This window comes from Etheostoma spectabile, chromosome 7 (assembly GCF_008692095.1).
Source record: "Etheostoma spectabile isolate EspeVRDwgs_2016 chromosome 7, UIUC_Espe_1.0, whole genome shotgun sequence".
Classification (NCBI taxonomy): domain Eukaryota; kingdom Metazoa; phylum Chordata; class Actinopteri; order Perciformes; family Percidae; genus Etheostoma; species Etheostoma spectabile.
The window spans coordinates 29,425,725-29,448,215 of record NC_045739.1 but is presented as its reverse complement, the minus strand read 5'-3'; the positions used below and the strand labels follow the sequence as shown (position 1 = coordinate 29,448,215).

General features: G+C 41.9%; 3 long non-coding RNA genes across 3 annotated transcripts; 1 reads left to right on the top strand and 2 right to left on the bottom strand.

The window, feature by feature from the left end:
* Positions 1 to 792: 792 nt before the first annotated feature.
* Positions 793 to 6,896, bottom strand: LOC116693121 (uncharacterized). Its single transcript, XR_004332854.1, has 4 exons — positions 6,629 to 6,896; positions 5,681 to 5,807; positions 5,457 to 5,590; positions 793 to 1,103 (listed from the first exon to the last, which is right to left on the bottom strand). It is a non-coding gene; the product is annotated as an uncharacterized LOC116693121 (long non-coding RNA).
* A 4,733-nt stretch (positions 6,897 to 11,629) lies between these two features.
* Positions 11,630 to 22,134, bottom strand: LOC116693120 (uncharacterized). The gene is made up of 3 exons (XR_004332853.1): positions 22,008 to 22,134; positions 11,928 to 12,011; positions 11,630 to 11,759 (listed from the first exon to the last, which is right to left on the bottom strand). It is a non-coding gene; the product is annotated as an uncharacterized LOC116693120 (long non-coding RNA).
* On the top strand, positions 17,087 to 21,253 carry LOC116693118 (uncharacterized). Its single transcript, XR_004332851.1, has 3 exons — positions 17,087 to 17,487; positions 17,582 to 17,645; positions 21,032 to 21,253. It is a non-coding gene; the product is annotated as an uncharacterized LOC116693118 (long non-coding RNA).
* Positions 22,135 to 22,491: the final 357 nt, after the last annotated feature.

The following is a 22,491-nucleotide window of genomic DNA, read 5'->3' as shown; positions in this document are numbered from 1 at the left end:
GCTCTCCTTCTTGATGGCTCCACAGTTCCTCCTGTTCCTCTCTAATGTGTGTGGGGGGTTCTGGCTCCTGTTGGTCCAAACTGGAGTTAAACTCCTGCTGCTCAGGGGGAACCTCGTCTGTAACCACTGACAGCTGCTGAACATCTGCAAAAAATAGGAAACACTTGAGGAAAGCTGGGACTTCATGCTAACTAGGGTTGTGACAGTGTGTGTGTTCTAGGGCTGATAAAATCGCTTCAGCATTGACATTGCTGTTAGTCAGTAGTTAGTCCTTTAGCTAACAATTTCAACTGTTTGGACGGTACTGTTATTCAACTATTTAGACAATACTTTCAGTTAACTATTTCTTCTGTTTAGTTGTGTTCTAGGGCTGATAAAATCGCTTCAGCATGGACATTGCAATGTGCATTGGTGCAAAAGCAACACAGGACGTGCGTTGTTGAGTCAATTTCTTTTCTGCTTCATAGAAAAAAAAAAAGTGGAAACACAAAACAGAATGAACTGAACTGTTTAGTCAGTACTTTTAGCTACCTATTTTAACTGTTTAGTCAGTACTTTAAGCTAACTATTTCAAATGTTTAGTCAGTACATTTAGCTAACTATTTCAACTGCTAGCCATTACTCAAAGAGGCTGGATGTTTTCTTACATCTTGAATCATGTTTCAGAGAGTTTAAAGCTGACTGAGGTTCACTGGTCTTCTTCCAATCAGCACTGTCATCAGTCTCAGGATCAGAAGAGTCTCCAGTCTGGTCTTCAGTCTCAGGTTGTAAAAGTGGATGTGAGTTCCTGGCTCGGTCTGGTCCTCCACCGTCCTCTCCATCAGCTTCGGTTTCCATGTGTTGAGTTTGTCTTTGATGAAGCTGTGAGGACTGAGCTTCCTCTTCATCATCTTCACTCTTCACAGGGACAGGAGTGAATGGGAACTTGGGGAAATAAGCCTCCTCCAGCCCTTGAAGCTGCTCTCCCTCCTGACTGCTCCACAGTTCCTCCTGTTCCTCTCTAATGTGTGAGGGGGACTCTGGCTCCTGATGGTCCAAACTGGAGCTACACTCCTGCTGCTCAGGGGGAACCTCTTCTTTAACCATCAACAACTGCTGAACATCTGAAGGAAACAGGAAACACATTGAGGAAAGCTGCGACTTCATGGTAACTAGGGTTGTGACAATGTGTGGTTTTTCAAGGGCTGATAAAATTGCTTCCGCATTGACATCGCGATGGGCATACTGTATGTACAAATCTTCATCAATTTATCTAACAACCAAAGCAGGTCCAGCTAGTCGACCACAACCTGAAAGTTAGGTTGTGTCTGTTTGTTTTGTTTTACACGCAGTATATCATTTACAATAATTTACAATACAGTCCTGAGCCTCCCTCTTTTTTAAAGCAACATCTCAGGACATGCATTGTTAAGTCAATTATTTTCTGCTTTATAGAAAAGGAACGCAGGAACACATAAAACAGAATGAAGTACAGACAGCTGCTTTAGTCAGTACTTTTAGCTAACCTTTTCAACTGTTTTGACAGTACTTTTATCCAACTATTTCCACTGCTAGCCATTACTCAGAGCAGCTGAATGTTTTCTTACATCTCGAATCTTGTTTCAGAGACTTTAAAGCTAAAAAAATTGCATATTATTCTAAAGTATTTTTTAACTAAACTTTGGAGAATCAATATTTTTACTTAAGTTCTTGACATAAAAGTTAAAATAGCTATGACATGAAGTTATTTCATTACTTTTCCCGCAGCACTTTGCAGTTAAAGCGGCCGCCTTAGCAAGACACGCCTGCCGCCTTAGCGATATCTACCATGTTACTCGGGATTCGGTTTTCTCCCTTTCATTCCAAACAACAAAGCTGACAACCGGCAGGTGAAGGCGGTTGTAGGCAGGCTCGGACATACGCTCCACTGTAGACTTGTGTCAGTCTTGCAAGCGGTTTCAGGAAAGTGACTGCATGTGTCTGACAATGCACAGAACTTTAACCGGTCAAGCCTACAGCTGTCTGCGGACACGGAGTGCGGAAATTGTGTCAGAGCCTTCCGGGATGGTGAACTGAGACTCTGTTTCCTGCTTGTGGTCAACAGTTAATGATCGGTTAACATTTAATTTAATTGTACTTTCCTTTGGAAAGCTCGCTGCCAAAAATCGCCACTTACTAGTCAATTAATTAGCCTGAGTTAAACGCTACCGATCAGTAAACAGAAGTGATATAGTGTCTAGTGTGTGTGCGCCAGTGTTTGTGTGCGAGTGTGTCGGCCCGCACCCGCCAACCTCCGACCTGCAGAGGAGCAGAAGAAACAGAACTATTTTGGAACAAACATTTTCTCGCCATGTGGCTGATGGCCATATAGATATAATTAATTATATTTAACATTTAGTGTTTAATAAATAATTTTTAAATGTAGTAGCCTACAGGGTCTCTCTGATTTAAGGGATCTTGGATACCCAATTTGTTGCTAGTGTGGCCAACCACCAATCACAATCCATGTTGATTAATTTATCTAACAACCAAAGCAGGTCCAGCTAGTCAACCACAACCTGTAAGTTGGAGGAAAAAACATCATGGGCGTAAATCAGGTAGTGGACCAAACCATTATGAGGCAAGTGTGTGTGTGTATTAGAGTGCGGATCGGGCCGGATCTTTCTGTCCGAGCCCGGCCCGCGTCCGACAGAGCAGTAACCGAACCCGACCCGAGCCCGACAGGCATTAAGATATTTATGTCCGAGCCCGACCCGAGCCCGACAGGCATTAAGATATTTATGTCCGAGCCCGACCCGAGCCCGACACACTTAAAATCGCATTTGTTTCTCATACTAATGACACATGTACGTTTGTTTGTGTGGAAAGCCCGCTTTTATTAAGCAATTGTAGGAAGGCATTCGGAAATGTCAACAGATGAGCGCATCAATGCACACGGGGCAACAAGCGCCATTACCTACATAATAAGGTGTTTTAAATTCAAAATGTTCAATGCCTTATCGCGCTGATGTGACCGAGCCCGACCCGAACCCGAGCATCCTTTCTAAAAATCTGTTTGAACCCGGCCCGGCCCGTCGGGTACCGTCGGGTCCTGTCGGGCTCGGGTCGGGTATCCATCCTTGTGTGTATATATATATATATATATATATATATATATACACATATATACATACACATATATACATATAGGGACTGTGCAGTCTACCCAAGCGGGTTAGCACTAGCTACAGTCTAACAATCATCTCACAATGTCTATTAAATTCCAGTATGTGGTATTGCCTGCTAGAGGGAGGGAGTTAGGGGCAGTTAACTACACTTATAGCCATATTCTACTGCTCTTCATATTACTCATCCTGCACATACAGTACACTTATCCTTACTATTCTTATGTTAGTTTCTGCACTACCATGGTACTGTTACCTCACTGCACATATTTGTACGTATCTGTCTATATGGTTCATGCTGAATATCCATATTTATCCTGTTATATATTCCATTCATACAATGCATATATCTATATTATTCTTAGCTATCATGTTACTGCTACTACATTGCACGTATCTGTACAAGTTGTTAATATTACATAGCCATAGTTATGCTTTTTTGCATTTCGTCGTCTTTGTAGCTCATTTGTACTTTACACAATGACAATAAAGTAGAATCTAATCTAACGTGTATTATTGATGTTGAGGGTTTAGCAGATCTTTAAACTCAGATGCGCATGCATACATTTATGGAATAGAATAACAGAAAATGTTACATCACATACTTCTATCACTCTTGATCGTATTGACTATGTTAACAGGATTATCAATATTAACATTGCACCCCTTTCATTACTCTAGGCAACAGCCCCCAGACAGGTGGTCCGATGGGCATGTGGGAGATCAGGAAGGCGAGACCAGCTTGTGTTGTGGCCACAATCAGGAGGCGGCTTCCAGAGGAAGGAGGGACCTACAGAGGCTTCCATTGGCCCCCATATGGGAGGCAATAGATAAACTGTTTTGTTTTTTTACAAAATGAACACATGATCACACAAAGTGTCTAATTAAAATGTATTTTTCATTTAATTGATGGTAACTAGCAGTGTTAAGTGTGCAAGCTACTTCCAAAATGTAACAGATCATAGATTACTAGTTGTTTTTTTTATATATATATACACATATATATATATATATATATATATATATATAATTATCTTTTTAATGGGAAATTTCACATCAATTAACAAGTACAAATGGAATTACAGTTGTTAGCATCAGAATTGTACAGAACCAAAGGTTTGCATCAATAGATGTCCAATGTCCATTCCCTTTTAATAATATGTATAGAAAAGAAAAACATAATTTAACTTTTGACATCCAGAAGCAGAAAGTAATTCATAAAATTAAACAAATTTATAGAAATGTCTGTAGCAAGTTATGGCCATTTGAGAGTAATTAGTTATATTACAATAATACTGTCTATGGATTGTAATGCGTTACACTACTTTTGCATTACTTTTGAGTTTCTTTCACCTAAATAACGGCGGTTTGACTTGGCAGCTAGCGTGTGAATTTCTCCTCTTTATCCACTTTATTACATCATAGATTATTTGTAATATTTTGTATAATTATTATAAATCTGCAAAGTAACTAAATCTATACAAAGAAGTAAAACGTACAAATAGCAAGTAGGAGAAAATAACACATAATTAAAAGTACCTCTGCAAAATAATATCCATCTCACAAATGTATCCGTCTCTACAGTCACCTCAATCCTCAAATACAGCAGCAGGAAATAATTTAATATCATTTTTTTTTTTGGTGCCGAAATGTTTTGCAGTGTTGGGGAATTCTTAACCCCTGTGTTGTCTTCCCGTCCACCAGGAATTTGTTGTCCTTCTGGCTCAAAATTTGAAAATGAATTGTTCTTGACACTTTTCCAAAACGTTTTTGTCACTTTTCAACGTTTTGTTTTTTTAAATTCATGCTCCATGCACCTAATTCATATGAAATACCTCATTTGAGTTTAGAAAAAAAAAGTAGACATTATGAATTGTTTTGAATAATATAGATCAAAGGATGTTGAGTGAATCAGACTGGTATCTGTCAAAGTTTGTCAGGATATGTTTTGAAACCATTTCTTTTTTCTTTTTTTCAAATGCTATGAAATTGACTAAAACACCTCAAAATTCAATGAAAGTATTCATCAATTGTACCTGCAAAAAATGTTGTATGGCTTCCATACAACGTGCATGCATCCATGTTATTTTGGGTAATATGGTTGTAAGAAACCCATATTTCTGATATAAAAAGAAAATGGGTCAAATTGGACCCAAGGATAACACAAGGGTTAAAAAACAAAAACACCACTAAATGTTGAGTTGAAATGCGTTGAAACTTGCATTACTGAGACTGTAACAGGTACATTACTGATATTTTATGAGTAATGTGTTATATTACTACTACTGCTGCTTCAAGTTGGTGGCCGTCTACCTCATCCTTGGCGACCTTGTGATGCGTGGAAAGAGGGGCAGGTCCAGCCGAGGACAGGATGGGGCTGTCTTCTTTGATTTCCTGTGGTGACCTTATGTATCCCTCTCTCAGTGAGACCATCAGGGCCGATGCATCTTCTCGACAAGGGAAACAAATATTGAGATCACATTCATTGACTGAGTCACCCACAAATTTATCTTTTGAAACAAAATGAAATGACTCACCGTATGATGTTTTCTTTTATGGGTCGAACCCTTACGTAACCGGGGGTAACGGACTGCCTCACCACTGATTGTTCGGGTTACGTCTCTGTCTCCATTGTTAGTGAAGTGGAGAGCCGCTATGAGAAGTCTGTAGGAAAATAGTAGAATTGAGTATTAGGTACCACAACTAAACCAATGTATGTATGTATGTTACTAGCTACCTTGTTAGATGGCGGATTGCCCAATACACACACACTGAAATCGCTTCTCTATTCTGAAAATTATTAAACACTAACACACTGCTTGTGTTAGCACTTGGTCCTCCTGTCCTGCCCGCGCCAGATTCAGGAGAAAACTCGGATGTTGGTGGAATTGATACTATCGAGTGCACCGGACAAACAGCATCGGTTATCAGTCTCACATGGTCCTTGCTCCAAAATCCCACCTGAGACTCCAACAAACCTCCCGGTGGAGTTTGAATTGGAGCGCCATGTTGACGTGTGAAAACTCTGTTTTTGGTTTTCTACACCACAGCTGTTGTGTTGCCCATGTTAAATATTAGATCTTTGTAGGTGTAAATGAACGATATGAGCGTTATGACCGATGGTAATACCCGTTGTGACACAAGTTAATCTATTCTGCTTATTTCAGCCTATTACAAACACATTAAAAAGGATTATGACAGAAATAAGAATGACAACATTAACATTTTGGCTATTTTTTGACGTTTGCGTATTTAAAAACAGGCATCTGTACAACTACCTAGAAAGTTTCTCATGGCACGCCCACGTCACATCTGGAGGACCACGAGTTAATTCAAAAACAGTTAAACCGTAACACCGGTGTTACGATTTACGGCATTAATATTATTAATACCAAATCTACCGGTCAGTTTTTTCCAATGTGTAATAAACGAAACAATAAATTAAATGCAAACATGCTGAGTTTCTAGAAGTAAATGGACCAAACCTGCTCTGTGTAACCGGAGCTGAGGTTTGAAAATAGCGTCCAGCTGTGCCCGTTGGCGCACGTTCTCCTCTTTTGAACGACAAAGTTCCTCCTCGTACTCTGCTATCGTTCTTTCAAACAGCCCAAATATCTCTTCAGCAGCCGCAGTTAGTCGCTGCTCCACCAACGCTCTCAGCACTGGACTTTACACATTTTACCTCCTTCTCAACACAACTACGACGGTCTGCTAACACACGTTTCTGCTAGCCGCTGTCTTGGTCAAAGGGAAGTTAGCCGCGGTAAATACTATAGCTTCCGGTGAGGTTGCTGAGCTACAAAATAAAGGTCCGGAGGTGTTCAAGGCTTCCTGAGAAATACAGTCAAAGAAGATTAATGATTAAAATACACTTTGAAAGAATACTTTAATACATTTTCAGAACTCTTGATTTAACAACAGTAAAACATAATTCTTAATTGTAACTAAATATACACTCATGAAAGAAATTAAGAGAATGAAGAAGGCTTTTATTTTGACAGCGGTCGCCCGGAAGTGGTGTTGTTGTTGTTTCGCCGTGCTGACAAGCTGGAGCAGTGAGGAGAGACGCCGTTAGCTGAATCCGAATCAGAGAATTCCCAAACAGCGGTCCTTAGTTTGTTCATCCGAGATGGAGCGACACCGGAGACCGCTGGAGGAGACCAAGCCGCGGGGAGAAGGTTAGTCTGAGAGTCCAACTCCTCCCTTAATCACGCTAAGCAAACGTTAGCATGTTAGCCGCATGTAGCTAGCTCCTGAAGCTAACAGGCTCGTTTGAGATGAGCTAAGTCAGCGGCAGCATCCGGGGGCGGTGTCAAAGATCTGCGGTAAAGTCGGACGGTTTCCAGCCGAGTCCAGCAGCCTTCAGGCTGAACAAGAAGTCACAGAAACACTGAAGTCTGATTCCGATTTAATAAAATGTGACCAGACCCACATATCAGCTGATACACAGTCTCCAGTTTTTATTATGACAAAGTAGCTGTCAAAATGCTCTTCATGTGATCTGTTGCTGATGTTTATTAACAACAGACTGTAGATGATCCTTACAGTGTTGCCAGATCTTGCGAGACAAATACGCAACCAGGCCTGTGAAAACAAGCCCAAAATAAGCGACTTTTTCTACGGAGCCCCCCTAAGATACTGGAAGAGAAAAATAAATCAAACGGTGTGCACGGTTTTCCAATCTGTGGGGACAGATTGGTAAACTGTACACACGGTAGGCTAGAGTTTATTTATTTTCTCCCCCTGAGCTTCAGGACAATGACCACAGGAGGGAGTTAAACCACCTTTTAACATTATTTAACATTAGAAAACTGATGGGATTTGAAATATAGACACTTTTTCACAGTGATTTTGAGTTGTTCTTGTTCCCCACGACGGGTTGGATCCATTCTTTTCCTCCTTTCTCTTTCTCCCAGTCTTTGTTATACTTCTTCCCGTATTTCACCCACTTTATCCCGGGCATTTATTCCTCCAAAAACTCTCCTACAGTCCACTCACCATCGGTCGCTACTCGAGCATTTTCCTAACCAGAAAACAACAGACTGCCCTGCTCTGCCTCTGATTGGCTGGTACTCGTTTCCATCTGGGTCAGAGCCAATTAGAAGCAGGAAGTGGGTGGGAAATAACGCTGCTGTCAATAGTGTTTATGGGGAAAGGGGCGGGATCGAGCGAACCAGCAAGAACAAGGTGGGAACAAGCCCAAATAAGCAACTACACTTTAGTGACAAGCCCAAAAAAAACGCAACCCGCGACTACCAATATTTGTAAGCGACTTTACAAAAAAACAAGCCCAAAGTCGCTTATAATAAGCGGACTTGGCAACACTGGATCCTTAGGATGATCAGATTTAGTCTCTAAACGTCACTATGCCACACAACATGTGGGCCATGAGAGGGCGACGTTTCCCAGCATGCTCTGTGTCTCTGTGGGTCTTGCAATATGTGAAAAGCAACCGGGCTGCCTCAAGGGGGCAAGCCTCTCCTCTCTTAGTGTAGCTCCCATGCCGCCATTTTAATGTTACGAAGCCATCACCTGCATTAAGCATCCTATTGACTCCCATTTATTTTGGTGCCACTTTGACAGCAAATAACTGTACTTCTGAAGCGTTTAAAGACTCTATTTGTCCGTTGTTTATTTTTTAAGGAAACACAACAACGTATAAAAGGCTCCATTACCTTGTACCTCCCCCTTTGGCTCTGTAGCAGATGTTTTTGTAAAAATAGTCTAATGATTGCATCATAACCACTCGACTTACCTTTGCGTAGTCGACAAATTACCGTATTGTCAGGAGAAGCACGCAGACAGCTTGGACTTCCATCAGCTGTTTAGGTTTAATTAACGTTAATGTTAACTAGCCTGCTAGTTAGCAGTAATTAGTCTGTGCCTATGTTAATGTTAACTAGCATGTTAGTTAGCAGTAATTAGCCTGTGCCAATGTTCTCTCCTTACATATACCTCCGCTCTCCGTCTCTGCTGATTGGGAATGATTGAGATTTCTCTTGGCACAGCTATTAGAAGATTTACTACTTTCAGACAGGTTGCTCACGTCACATCTACGTCTTCAAGCTCAGTTGGATGCTAAGCAGTAACGCTCAGCCATCACCGGAAAAGAGCTTATATGGTAAAAGGTATCATGGTATAACCGTGAAAAACAGGCATAAAATGCAATTAAAATGTCTGTGCAACATGAACGTGACAACAATATGCGTTTTGAAGTCAGACACTGTTTATATTATCCTACCCTGGTGTCTCTCCATCCTGCCGGTAGCTGGTAGCTTGTAGCTGCTAGCAGCTACGCTAAGTGCCGTCCGGTGAGTGTGTTCAGCCAGGCTTTTTGGATAATCATCCCGACGACAATCCCGGAATGGCGGTGGTGTGGCCATGTCTTCCAGAGGACAGGTCATGTCACGTCTTAAAGTTTGTTCCCTCCTAAAAAAAAGTAGCGCTTTCCCTTTTCCTGCTACAACGGGACTTCAGCGCGAGACTACAGCTACATTCTCTAACGCTATCACTGTGCAAGCTACATTTGAAGACCGTGAGTTTGCAGTGAACATGCTGTTTTTTAGCTGGAGTAGAGTTGACTCTCATTAGTCCTTCCTCTGAATGTATGGACTAGAACACTACTACTGCTGTATCAATCCCGGAATAGGCGCAGCACCGATGCTGCTAACACTAGCATTGTCGCTAACAGTGCTTACGGTGCTTCAAAATCAAGGGCATCGTTGGTATTTTGTAATTTTAGAACCAGAAGGTATCGGTAGCGTTGGTTCTTGTGACTTCCCTAGTTGACACATACTCTAAGCCAGGGTTGTCTCACAGGAAACGAGAATCACATCAAGGGCCAGATATGTATAGCTTATTAACATGTTATCGTATGTCTCATATAGTCTTCTCACTTACAGTTTGGTTTACTTAAAGCCCTAAAAAAGTTAGCAAAAAGGTTTCTTAGCCATTGTAGAATTCAGTAAATCAAGCAAAGCAAAGATTTCTTTTGATAAGCAGCTACAACAGAGCTAACTCTTAGCAGCCTGTTTCACAGCCTAAATAGGAAACTTTCTGCTTCTTGCGGATTTTTCAGTCTTAAAGTCGGCAAATCTGCGTAAATCCACTCAAAGTGTCGCATAATTACAGTGTAAAAAACCTGTCTTTTTGGTTTGGCACACAACTAGTTTTGCCAAAATTAAATGTGAACCTAATTTTGTATTTGGCTAGGATCAAAATTTTCGAGGGGCCAGATTTAGCCCACATGCCTTGAGTTTGGCTCTAAGCATTCAAATGTTTTCTTCAGCTCAGGCACCAGGCGGAGCAGAGTGAAAGAATTAGTTTATTTTAGGGGGAGTATTCTAACAGAACAGTCTTGTATGATGACCTTTGGGGACCTGGGATAAATCCGATGATTTCGTTATGAAGATGCATCCTTATCACAGTGAAATCAGCTAATTAGGAAAGTACTGTTGACACTGTTGAAACCCCATATATATCTGTCTGTCTGTGGTCACTGAAGACAAACAAAACCAACATATCCCATGTTTAATGAAATTGTAGATGTTAACTTGTACAAATATTCATTCTCTTTCAGCTTTACCTCCAGACGTTCTAAAAGTGATTGTTGGTAAAGAGGAGCCTCAGGAGTATAGTTCCAGTGTGGACCAGCAGAAGCCAGAGCCCCCCCTACACATTAAAGAGGAACCGGAGGACCTGTGGAGCAGTAAGGAGGGAGTGCAGATTCAAGGGCTGAAGGAGGCTGAAATCACCAAGTTCCCATTCACTCCTGTCCCTGTGAAGAGTGAAGATGATGAAGAGGAAGCTCAGTTCTCACAGCTTCATCAAAGACAAAATCAACACATGGAAACAGAAGCTGATGGAGAGGACTGTGGAGGACCTGAACCAGCCAGGAACTCACATCCACTTTTACAACCAGAGACTGATGACAGTGTTGATAGTGATTTTTGGAAGGAGACAAGACAGCGATCATTTAGTTGCTCTAACTGTGGGAAAACATTTGCCTGCAAGGCAGATCTGAAGACACACATGAAATGTCACACAGGAGAAAAAACTTACAGCTGCTCAGTTTGTAAGAAATCTTTTACGCAGAGTTGGTGTTTACAGAAACACATGAGAGTTCACACAGGAGAGAAACCATTTAGCTGCTCTGAGTGTGGTAAAGCTTTTACGCAGAAACTACGTTTACAGATACACATGGCCCACCACTCAGGAGAGAAACCATACAGCTGTGGTGTTTGTGAGAAAAGATTTCCCTGGTCCACCAGCCTCAAAGTTCATCATTGTGTTGATCGTCGGTCCTCACAGCTTCATCAGAGACAAGCTCAACACATGGAAACAGAAGCTGATGGAGAGGACTGTGGAGGACCACAACCAGCCAGGAACTCGCATCCACTTTTACAACCAGGGACAGAAGACCAGACTGGAGACTCTTCTGATCCTGAGACTGATGACAGTGCTGATTGGAAGGAGACCAGAGAACCCAGTCAGCTTTAAACTCTCTGAAACATGATTCAAGATGTAAGAAACCATTCAGCTGCTCTGAGTGTGGGAAAAGATTTGGCTTCAAGTCACATCTGAAGACACACATGATAAGTCACACAGGAAAAAAACCTTTTAGCTGCTCAGTTTGTATGAAATATTTTACACAGAGTGGACATTTACAAAAACACATGAGAACTCACACAGGAGAGAAGCCTTTTAGCTGCTCGGTTTGTAATAAATCTTTTACACAGAGTGAAAATTTACGGTCGCACATGAGAAATCATACAGGAGAGAAACCTTTTAGCTGCTCTGAGTGTGGTAGAGCTTTTACTGAAAATGGAACCCTGAAGAAACACATGATAACTCACACAGGAGAAAAACCTTTCAGCTGCTCAGTTTGTAATAAGCGATTTGGCTACAAGTCAGCTTTGAAGAAACATATGAGAATCCACACAGGAGACAAACCTTTCCACTGTTCTGACTGTGGTGAAGCTTTCACTGAAAATGGACATTTGAAGACACACATGAGAACTCATACTGCAGTGTTTGTGACCAAAGATTCAACTGGTGAGGTGTCATTTCCCAACATTACTTGTTAACCTTAGCTAACTGATTAAGTAACCCCCCCCCCCCCCCCCACTGTGTGATACCATTTAGATGGACCACTTCTGGATGAAACGTATTGTCAGTAATAGGAGGTAAACTCTAGAATACCTAGCCCCTCCCATAAGAGTGTGTCCATTAGACAGTAGTGGCATTAACTCCTGTTTGTCTATTCAGCAGTATATACAACTTGAGATCAGGATTTTTCACAGCCAACACAGCTACTTTTCAGCATTGTACCAAACAAAAGAATAATCCTATGACAAAGACTAACAGCTAACAAGGTCCATGCTCTTTAAAGGTGCTTTAAGGGCGTTTTCACATCTCTATGCCTTGGTCCGAATCAGTTGGTGAGTTAGTAAACTTGGAGCGATTTGCCTTCGGTCGGTTTGGTTTGGTTTAGTTTCACACCTGGAAAAATCCATGCGTACCAAATTGTGTCATCACAAATCAGGCAAAAAACGTCCAGCCCTCTTATTGGCTGGATATGTCTGGGGGCAGAAACAAGAAAGTAAATACAGAAAGAAGGTCCTGTGTTGTGGTCTAGTGGTCAAACCAGCTTATTTCATTAAAAATGATCAGACAAATGATCAGAGGAGTTTGTATAGTTGGTGCGGTTTGAGTACAGATCACCACAATTGAACTGCTCCAGAGTTGGGCTGAAAGCGTACCGAGACCACCTCTTCAAGCAGGTCTCGGTACGCTTGTTTGGACCGCTTTTGGTTCACACCAGAGTTTGATTGCCAACTGCCAAAACAAACTGCATCAGCGGGGCAAACAAACGCTTTAGTTCGATTAAACCGAACTAAAGCCCCATCCCATCCACTTCCCCTCCCTTCCGTGCACTAACCCCCCAACCCCCTCCCCCAAATCCTTCTGGTCAGGTATTGGCTGGAAAACTATTCGTTATGTTTGGCGGTGCAGGTTGGCGCAGTTTGTTTTTGTTGCTGTTTGTGGAGCCTGGGCTGTCTACAGAGACCGCAGTTTTACAGTGTTCTGGGGACAGCAGCTAGTGGAGAGTGGAGATATTTGCTCTCTGTAGCAAAAAAATGTTGTAGCCTTTAAACGCACCACATTGCAAAGAGCACCTTTTACTGAGAATGTTTTTTTCCCCCACGGCATTAATGGAAAGTAGGTTTAAGCCGGCGTTCCCGGTAATGCCGACCAAGTCTATTCTGACTGGTCACAGATTTAGGAAAAGCCTAATAAAGAAACACCATTACGACAACAGGTGTGGTAAGACGCTTTGGCACCTAAAGTCAACACAAACTGAAAGTTACAAAGAGAAATTTCAAGTCTCCCGTATACTTAAATATTTCCCATCATGCAGTGCTAATTACCCACTTATCCGGTGTTCTGCCTTCCTTTCATGTGTCTTTATAGCAGTTGAAATGCAAAGCAGGAAAGGGTGCGAATCAATCGAGGTATAGACGATGAAAAGATTATCAAAAAGGAGCTAAATCCAAAAGTGCACATGGTGGGCCAATTTCCTAGAAGGTTCTGGGTTCTAATCCAGGTCGTTCCGGGCCTTTCTGTGTGGAGTTGGTATGTTCTTCCCATGTTTGTGAGGGTTTCATCCGGGTACTTCGGTTTCTCCCACCATCAAAAAACTTGTACTAGGTTCTCCAGTCAGCTTGATCAAGGCACTGGCTCAGATCTGGAGTTGGACCCTAGGTGCTGTGATTGGCTGCCCACTGCTCCCTTGAGGGATAGGTGAAATTCAATTCAATTCAATTTAATTATATAGCGCTAAATCACAACAGTTGTCTCATTGCGTTTTCATAAAAGAGCAGGTCTAGACCGTACTCTGTGATGTTATTTACAGAAACCCAACAGTTCCCACCAAGAGCAAGCACTAGGCGACAGAGTCAAGGAAAAACTTCCTTTAAGAGGCAGAAACCTCGAGCAGAACCATGGACAGACAGAGAGAGAGACTTGGAGAATTGTAGCAGAGGGTGTTGAGCAGGAACTTGGGGGAAGCAGGTGACTCCAACCACAGATCCAGAGCCAGAAACACCTGCAGGAAGGTGGGGTAAGAGAGCACAAAACTCCGGGAAAGGGAAGAAGTTGAGTTAGTAACATACATTAATGGAATGAGGTTGCATACAGATGGAGAGGAGGAGGAAGAGAGAGGTGCTCAGTGCATCATGGGAAGTCCCCCAGCAGTCTAGGCATAGAGCAGCGTAACTAAGGGATGGTTCAACTCCTGTTTGTCTATTCAGACAATGGATTTGGCTACATGTGTGTGTAAGTGACAATCAAGTACCTTTACCAGAAATGTTAACGGGTAAACGGCAAGGTTCAATTCAAAATTCCATTTATTCCTTGCTGCTGCTTCCAGTCCATGCAATTAAAAGTAGTCTTGGACAAGACAGACTTTAGATATTTTGCCCCGTTCCTCTGGAATAATTTAAAAATAATCTAAAGTTGGATGCACTGATACTGATGGGTCGACTCAACATTCTGATGAGGGACCTCGTTCATTTTAATTGACTGTTTGACATAGTATAGTCATACATCATTTTACACAATTCTTTTTATAAATGGGGTGTCACTTTCTTAACTTATTTGTGTGAATAGGTTTATACATTTTTTCCAGTTACACGTGCATACTGTTGTCTCGTATTTTCATTTGATTGATTCGTGTTTGATATTTCACTCTGTACTCAGGTCTCTCTTGTAAATAAGATCTTGATCTCAATGTGATGTACTGATCAAATAAAGTGAATAATATACATTATGTATGTATGTATGTATGTATGTATATATGACCTAACACATGGCAATGCACACGGAAGACAAAAGATTGAGCTGCAGTGTTTGTGACCAAAGGTTTGAAATTGGTCGGTGACTTGTCATCGCTGGGGGCGGGGTTTGTGGCGTAATCTCCGTGGGGGGAAACAGTCCTTTACCCCAGACTGGATAACATGACGTTAACCTAGTATGGCTACTCTAAATCACTTTTATAGCTTGACAGAGTAAGATACGTGAAACAAAGTGAGCGGTATTGGGTTGGATTGTCCGTACGTTATAAGTGACGAGACAAACAATTCAACAAAACAACCAGAGGTGTCGTTTCCCGACTTTTTTGTTTAGCTACCTGATTGAGTCTCCAGGTAAGATAGGCTAACATGAACAGTTAGCTTATCTTAATGATTCAATCGGACTGTGTTGTCTGTAGGGTTGGGTACTGTTGGCCTTTAGTGTGTGTTGTGTGTGTGTTTTTGGGGGGGGGGGGGGGGTCTGTCTGTCTGTGTGTGTTGGTCTGTCTATCTCGTGTGTGTGTCTGTCTGTCTGTCTATTTGTGTGTGTGTGTTTGCCTGCCTGTCTGTCTGTCTGTGTGGGTGTGTGCGTGCGCGTTTGCTAACAGGGCGTGTGATGCGTCAGTGCAGTAGTGTTGGAATAGTGCGTGTAGTCAGTGAGTGCTACATGCTACATGCTGCTTGCTGCTTCTGCTCGCCACTCTCTGCTTCCAGCTACTGCCACGGGACAGAGGAAAGAGGAGCCGAGTGTGTAAGCCTCCTCCGCCGGTACATAGCCTCTCCACTGCCAAGACCTCGTACACGCCTCCTTGTGGCACACATGGTAACTGGTCCCTTGTGGTTCCAGGCTAAGTTGTACAGGATCTCGGAGCAGCAGTGGGCCCCAGAGACGTGGCATGCACCGTCAACCACTGTCCCAGTTATGGGTAAATAGCCCCAGCTGTGGGTAAATAGTGAAGACCCCAACAGCGGCGTAGGCAGAAGACGTTTGGGAAGGAGAAAGAAGGCAACCCCACAGCCACGTGGGGGGTACTATAACTAGGGGGAACAAACCTGTGGTGATGTAAGAAAACAAACTATTCCTCACAACTATATAATAACTACTGCATACACGCAAACACTAGCTCTAAAAATGATGTCATGTTTGTTGGTGTGATGGCCTTGGGCCTGTCCTACATGTGTACTGTCGCTTGTCTTGTTAACTTGCAGTTGTAGCGGAGGCGATAATGAGATGACTGTGATCACCTGGCCGGTCCTTCCAGACTATTTAATCCCGCCTGCCCCGGGACCAGGCGGCTGCATCCTCCCGACGGCGCACCAACATCTTTTCTCTCTGAGTTTTCCCTTTGTTAACTACTGACAACATGCACCTCACATTCTCCATTACATCCATCCACCTTCATTCATCACTGATGCTCATTGTTCTCTCGTTTGCATCATTATTTAATAAATGTCACTTTATTATTGTCACGTTGCTGTGCATCTCCATCTTTTGTTGTGGCCTGTGAGCCGGTTTTAGCAGGTTGGTGGCTTGTTTGCCGTGAGTATAAAACCAGGACCTTGTTTGTGGTTTTCTTTAATTAATCCTAGTTTAGTTTAGTTGAGCTAATCTATTGTTGTTTAAATGCTAAGTTGCACTACAGTCACGTGTAATATAGTTTGATGCATAAATCAGGGGACAAACGCTCATTTGCATCCTAAACCGCCAAAATATAAATCGGCTCAAATTATTTTAAATATAATATCCTAATATAGGGTTTTCTCTGGAGGTACATGTTGGTCATGCAAAGAAAATAACTCAATTAACAACACGGGAGCATTTCTTTCAGGGACGTTTTGCCGGTTTACTACAGTAGTATGCAGTAGCTTCTCTGGTATTGACAGGCTGAAGTTAGTATGAAGGTAAATATGGTGCAAAAGGTGAAAGCTTGTAGAATATGATATGAAAATTGGCAGAACAAAAAATCTGAACTTGCATGTTAAAATGTGCACTTGTAGACATAAAAATTTGCACTTGCAAAAAATATTCATACATATGATCTGAATTTGAAGTCACACAAAGATAAAAACCTGTCACCTTTTTGCACCATATTTATCTTCATTTATCTTCCATCTCTTTCTCTCTCTCTTCAGCAGCATCTTCTGTCTCTTTCACTACTACTTAATCAATAACATGTCAGTGTGAGGCTACTACTAAAAATACTACTTAATAACATGTTAGTGTGGGACTACTACTAAATAAATTACTACTTAATCAAAACATGTTAGAATGGGACTTTGGACAAAGGCTTAGAGTGTGACACAGTTGCTAGCAAGTTGTTGGTACGACCCGTAATAGCGTCCGTCTCCGGAACTAACGTTAACTGTTTGTGTGTCACTTCGTGATGAGGACGGCGGAGTAAAACGCGCCAGTGTTTAGTTTCTTAAAAGATATAAACGTCCCAAACTGCTGGATGTGGTTTTAAAAGCTGAAACAAAGATACACAGAGCAGGTTAGGTTTCTTTTTTAATGTCGCAGGGAGTCGGTGCTAAAGCTAAGGTTAGCCGCAGCTAGCTCCTGCTAACGTGTTGTATTTTCTAAAACAGGTCGGGGAGAAGAGGAACTTTAACATGAAGTCAGAGAGGAAGCTGGCAGCGGACCAGGGGACAGGTGGGACATCTTTACATCTGAAATATATATAGAAATATATAGAAGATATCTGTGTATACATGGATATAGAAGCTGTGTGTGTACATATATAGAAGCTGTGTGTGTACATCTATATATAAAGTATGTGTGTGTGTACATGTATGAGCTATGTGTGTGTGTACATGCATATAGAAGCTGTGTGTACATGCATATAGAAGCTATGTATGTGTACATGTATAGAAGATATGTGTGTGTACATGCCTATAGACGCTATGTGTGTGTGTACATGTATATAAGCTATGTGTGTGTACATGTACATAGAAGCTATGTGTGGTACATGTATAGAAGCTATGTGTGTGTACATGTATATAGAAGCTATGTGTATACATGTATAGAAGCTATGTGTGTGTACATGTATATAGAAGATATGTGTGTACATGTATATAGAAGCTATGTGTATACATGTATAGAAGCTATGTGTGTGTACATGTATATAGAAGCTATGTGTGTACATGTACATAGAAGCTATGTGTATACATGTATAGAAGCTATGTGTGTGTACATGTATATAGAAGCTATGTGTATACATGTATAGAAGCTATGTGTGTGTACATGTATATAGAAGCTATGTGTACATGTATATAGAAGCTATGTGTGTGTACATGTACATAGAAGCTATGTGTGTACATGTACATAGAAGCTTCGTGTGTGTACATGTACATAGAAGCTATGTGTGTACATGTACATAGAAGCTATGTGTGTGTACATGTATATAGAAGCTATGTGTGTACATGTACATGGAAGCTATGTGTGTGTACATGTATATAGAAGCTATGTGGCTGCTGGGTACATGTACATAGAAGCTATGTGTGCGTACATGTACATAGAAGCTATGTGTGTGTACATGTACATAGAAGCTATGTGTGTACATGTACATATAGCTATGTGTGTGTACATGTATATAGATGCTATGTGTGTACATGTACATGGAAGCTATGTGTGTGTACATGTATGTATATAGAGCTATGTGTGTACATGTAATGGAAGCTATGTGTGTACATGTACTGGCTATTAGTATAGACTATGTGTGTACATGTACATAGAAGCTATGTGTGTACATGTACATAGAAGCTATGTGTGTACATGTACATAGAAGCTATGTGTGTGTACATGTACATAGAAGCTATGTGTGTACATGTACATAAGCTATGTGTGTGTACATGTATATAGAAGCTATGTGTGTACATGTACATGGAAGCTATGTGTGTGTACATGTATATAGATGCTATGTGTGTACATGTACATGGAAGCTATATTTGTGTACATGTACTGTATATAGAAGCTATGTTTGTGTTTATATATACGAGTTGCTGCGTTATCGGAGAGGAAATGTGTGTGAGTGAGTCCATTTACATTTTCAGTTATTTGGGTCAATATTGAAATCATTGTTATTCCTTGTGTTTTCCTCCTGGATAAAAATCCTGGAAATCAACCCATTTTTCAACCGCTTTTTCTGTCGCTTTTTGCTTCATGTTCTCCAGGCCGGTGACTATCTCATTCCTGAACTTATCGACTGTTCAATGGCCGCTTTCCGACCATGTAGTTACAGGAACGTAGTTATAGGAATAGTCCACTTCTAAACATTTCTCCTAACTACTCTCCCCCAATACCGGTTTTACCATTTGCAGTGGGGGACTGAGCCAAAGCTGCTGAACTTTAGTTGACTGACTCGAGCTGCTTCTCAGAAAGTAGTGGTTCATGAGAATACCCTGTTACCCTTTTTTTAGATACCCTTTCCTGCCCTGATGTATCTTTAAACCAGTGGGGGAGGTAACCTTTTCCCAGCCACATATGCAGCTTGTGCCTTGCTGCAGCTGCTGCAGTCTCAGGTATTCTGGTCATCATACGTTCCCATGTCGATAACGAGTTGTCTACTGAGAAGCCATCTCCCGCCCCCCACTCTTGCTGAATCAATGCTGTCCCTAGAAGCCAGCTGCACTTTCACAGCACTTACAATATCACTAGATAGTCATATCGGTTTTGTAGGACTGTATCTACATTCAATTAAATTTTATTTATATAACGCCAAATCACAACAACAGTTATCTCAGCGCTTTTCATAAAAGAGCAGGTGTAGACCGTACTCTGTGATGTTATTTACAGAAACCCAACAATTCCCATCGAGAGCAAGCACTAGGCGACAGAGGCAAGGAAAAACTTCCTTTAAGAGGCAGAAACCTCGAGCAGAACCATGGCTCAGGGTGGGGGGGTCATCTACCTCGACCGGTTGGGGGTGAGAGAAAGAGACAGACAGAGAGAGAGAGAGAGAGAGACAGCCAGACAGAGAAGAGACAGACAGAGAGACATGGAGAATTGTAGCAGAGGGTGTTGTACAGGAACATGGAGGCAGCAGGTGACTCCAACCACAGATCCAGAGCCAGAAACACCTGCAGGAAGTGATGAGAGGAGAGGGGCAACTACGGGGGCGAGAGAGCACAAGACTACGGGAAAGGGAAGAAGTCGAGTTAGTAACATGCATTAATGGGATGAGGTTGCATCCAGATGGGGAGAAGGAGGAGAAGAGAGGTGCTCAGTGCATCATGGGAAGTCCCCCAGTAGTCTAGGCTTATAGCAGCATAACTAAAGGATGGTTCAGGACTCTGAGCCTGAGCCAGCCTTAACTATAAGCTTTATCAAAGAGGAAAGTCTTAAGCCTACTCTTAAATGTGGAGACGGTGTCTGCTTCCTGAACCCAAACTGGAACCTGGTTCCACAAGAGAGGAGCCTTTTTTTATTCTACTTTTGGAGACTCTAGGAACCACAAGTAACCCTACATTCTGGGAGCGCAGTGCTCTGGTGGGGTAGTATGAGCTCTTTAAGATAAGATGGTGCCTGACCATGAAGAGCTTTGTAGGTGAGAAGAAGGATTTTAAATTATATTCTGGATTTTACAGGAAGCCAATGCAGACAAGCTAAAACAGGACTGTATATCCCTTATTTTCACACTTGAGACAAACCGCTAAAAGACTGTGGGATTGTTGATACACAGATATAGTGGTGATTAAAGCTCACTGCCAGTAAAAGTCTTGGCTCAGAGGCGCATTGCTGCCACCATGTGGTCTGGAGATGCTACACTTCATTATGAACTCTCTCATCAGTCTCACTCGGGAGAAACTGAGACAAGTGCAACACCAAGTGGTCCGGTGTTTGGCTTGATATCAAATTGGTTAGAACAAGTTTATACCAGCCCAAGCCTAGCATGAAACTGAGCAAGGCCTCATACCTTCTAAATGGTGCAGCAAGTTATCTCACCTTCCAGCTTGGAGATTTTCTCAGCAGAGTGGAGCCATGGTTTTTTTAAGGTTATCATTTAGATGCATATTAATAAATGTCTGTCTGTGTTTCAGATTTACCTCCAGATGTTCTGGAAGTGATCATTGGTGAAGAGGAGCAGCAGGAGTGTAGCCCTAGTGTCAAGCAGGAGGAGCAAGAGCCCCCCACACACATTGAAAAGGAACAGGAGGCACTGTGAGAAGAGTCAGGAAGGAGAGCAGCTTCAAAGGCTGGAGGAGGCTGATATCACCAAGTTCCCATTGACTCCTGTCCCTGTGAAGATTGAAGATGAGGAAGAGGAAGGTCCGACCTCACAGCTTTATCAAAGACAATCTCAGCACATGAAAACAGAAGCTGATGGAGAGGACTATGGAGAACCAGAACCAGCCAGGAACTTACATACACTTTTACAACCAGAAACCGAAGACCAGACTGGAGACTCATCTGATCCTGAGACTGATGACAGTGCTGATTGGAAGGAGACCAGAGAACCCCAGTCAGCTTTAAACTCTCTGAAACATGATTCAAGACGTGAGAAAACATTCAGCTGTTCTGAGTGTGGGAAAAGATTTGGCTTCAAGTCACATCTGAAGAGACACATAATGACTCACACAGGAGAAAAACCTTTTAGCTGCTCTGAGTGCGGTAAAGCTTTCACTTATAGTGGGACCCTGAAGAAACACATGAGAACTCACACAGGAGAGAAGAGAAAACGTTTTAGCTGCTCAGTCTGTGAGAAATCTTTTACACAAGGTGGACATTTACAAGCACACATGAGAATCCACACAGGAGAAAAACCTTTTAGCTGCTCTGAGTGTGGTAAAGCTTTCACTGAAAGTCAACACCTAAAGAGACACATGATAACTCACACAGGAGAGAAGCCTTTTAGCTGCTCAGTTTGTATGAAATCTTTTACACAGACAGGAAGTTTACAGAAACACATGAGAATCCACACCGGAGAGAAACTTTTTAACTGCTCTGACTGTGGTAGAGCTTTCACTGAACGTGGACACTTGAAGAAACACATGATGACTCATTCTGGAGAAAAACCTTTCAGCTGCTCAGTCTGTAAGAAATCTTTTACACAGAGAGAAGGTTTATGGTCACACATGGCGGTCCACACAGGAGAGAAAAGATTCAGCTGCAGTGTTTGTAACAAAAGATTTGCCTGGCGCTCGTATGTCAAAACACATAAATGTGTCGGTCCGATGGAAACAGAAGCTGATGGAGAGGACTGTGGAGGACCAGAACCAGCCAGGAACTCACATCCACGTTTACAACCAGAGGCTGAAGACCCGACTGGAGACTCTTCTGATCCTGAGACTGACGACATGGATTAATGTTTTAAGTGCCTTTGAAGTCCAAGCAATACTTCTTAAGTATCAAACAATAATCTACTGTATATGTATCAACATCCAGATAGAACATATATTGTGGGGTAGGAAAAAATACAGTCTTATTTTAAATATTTTATTAGATATTGTTTTGTCTTATGTCTGTCATGCAATCAATTATAACTAAGAAATCAGACAAA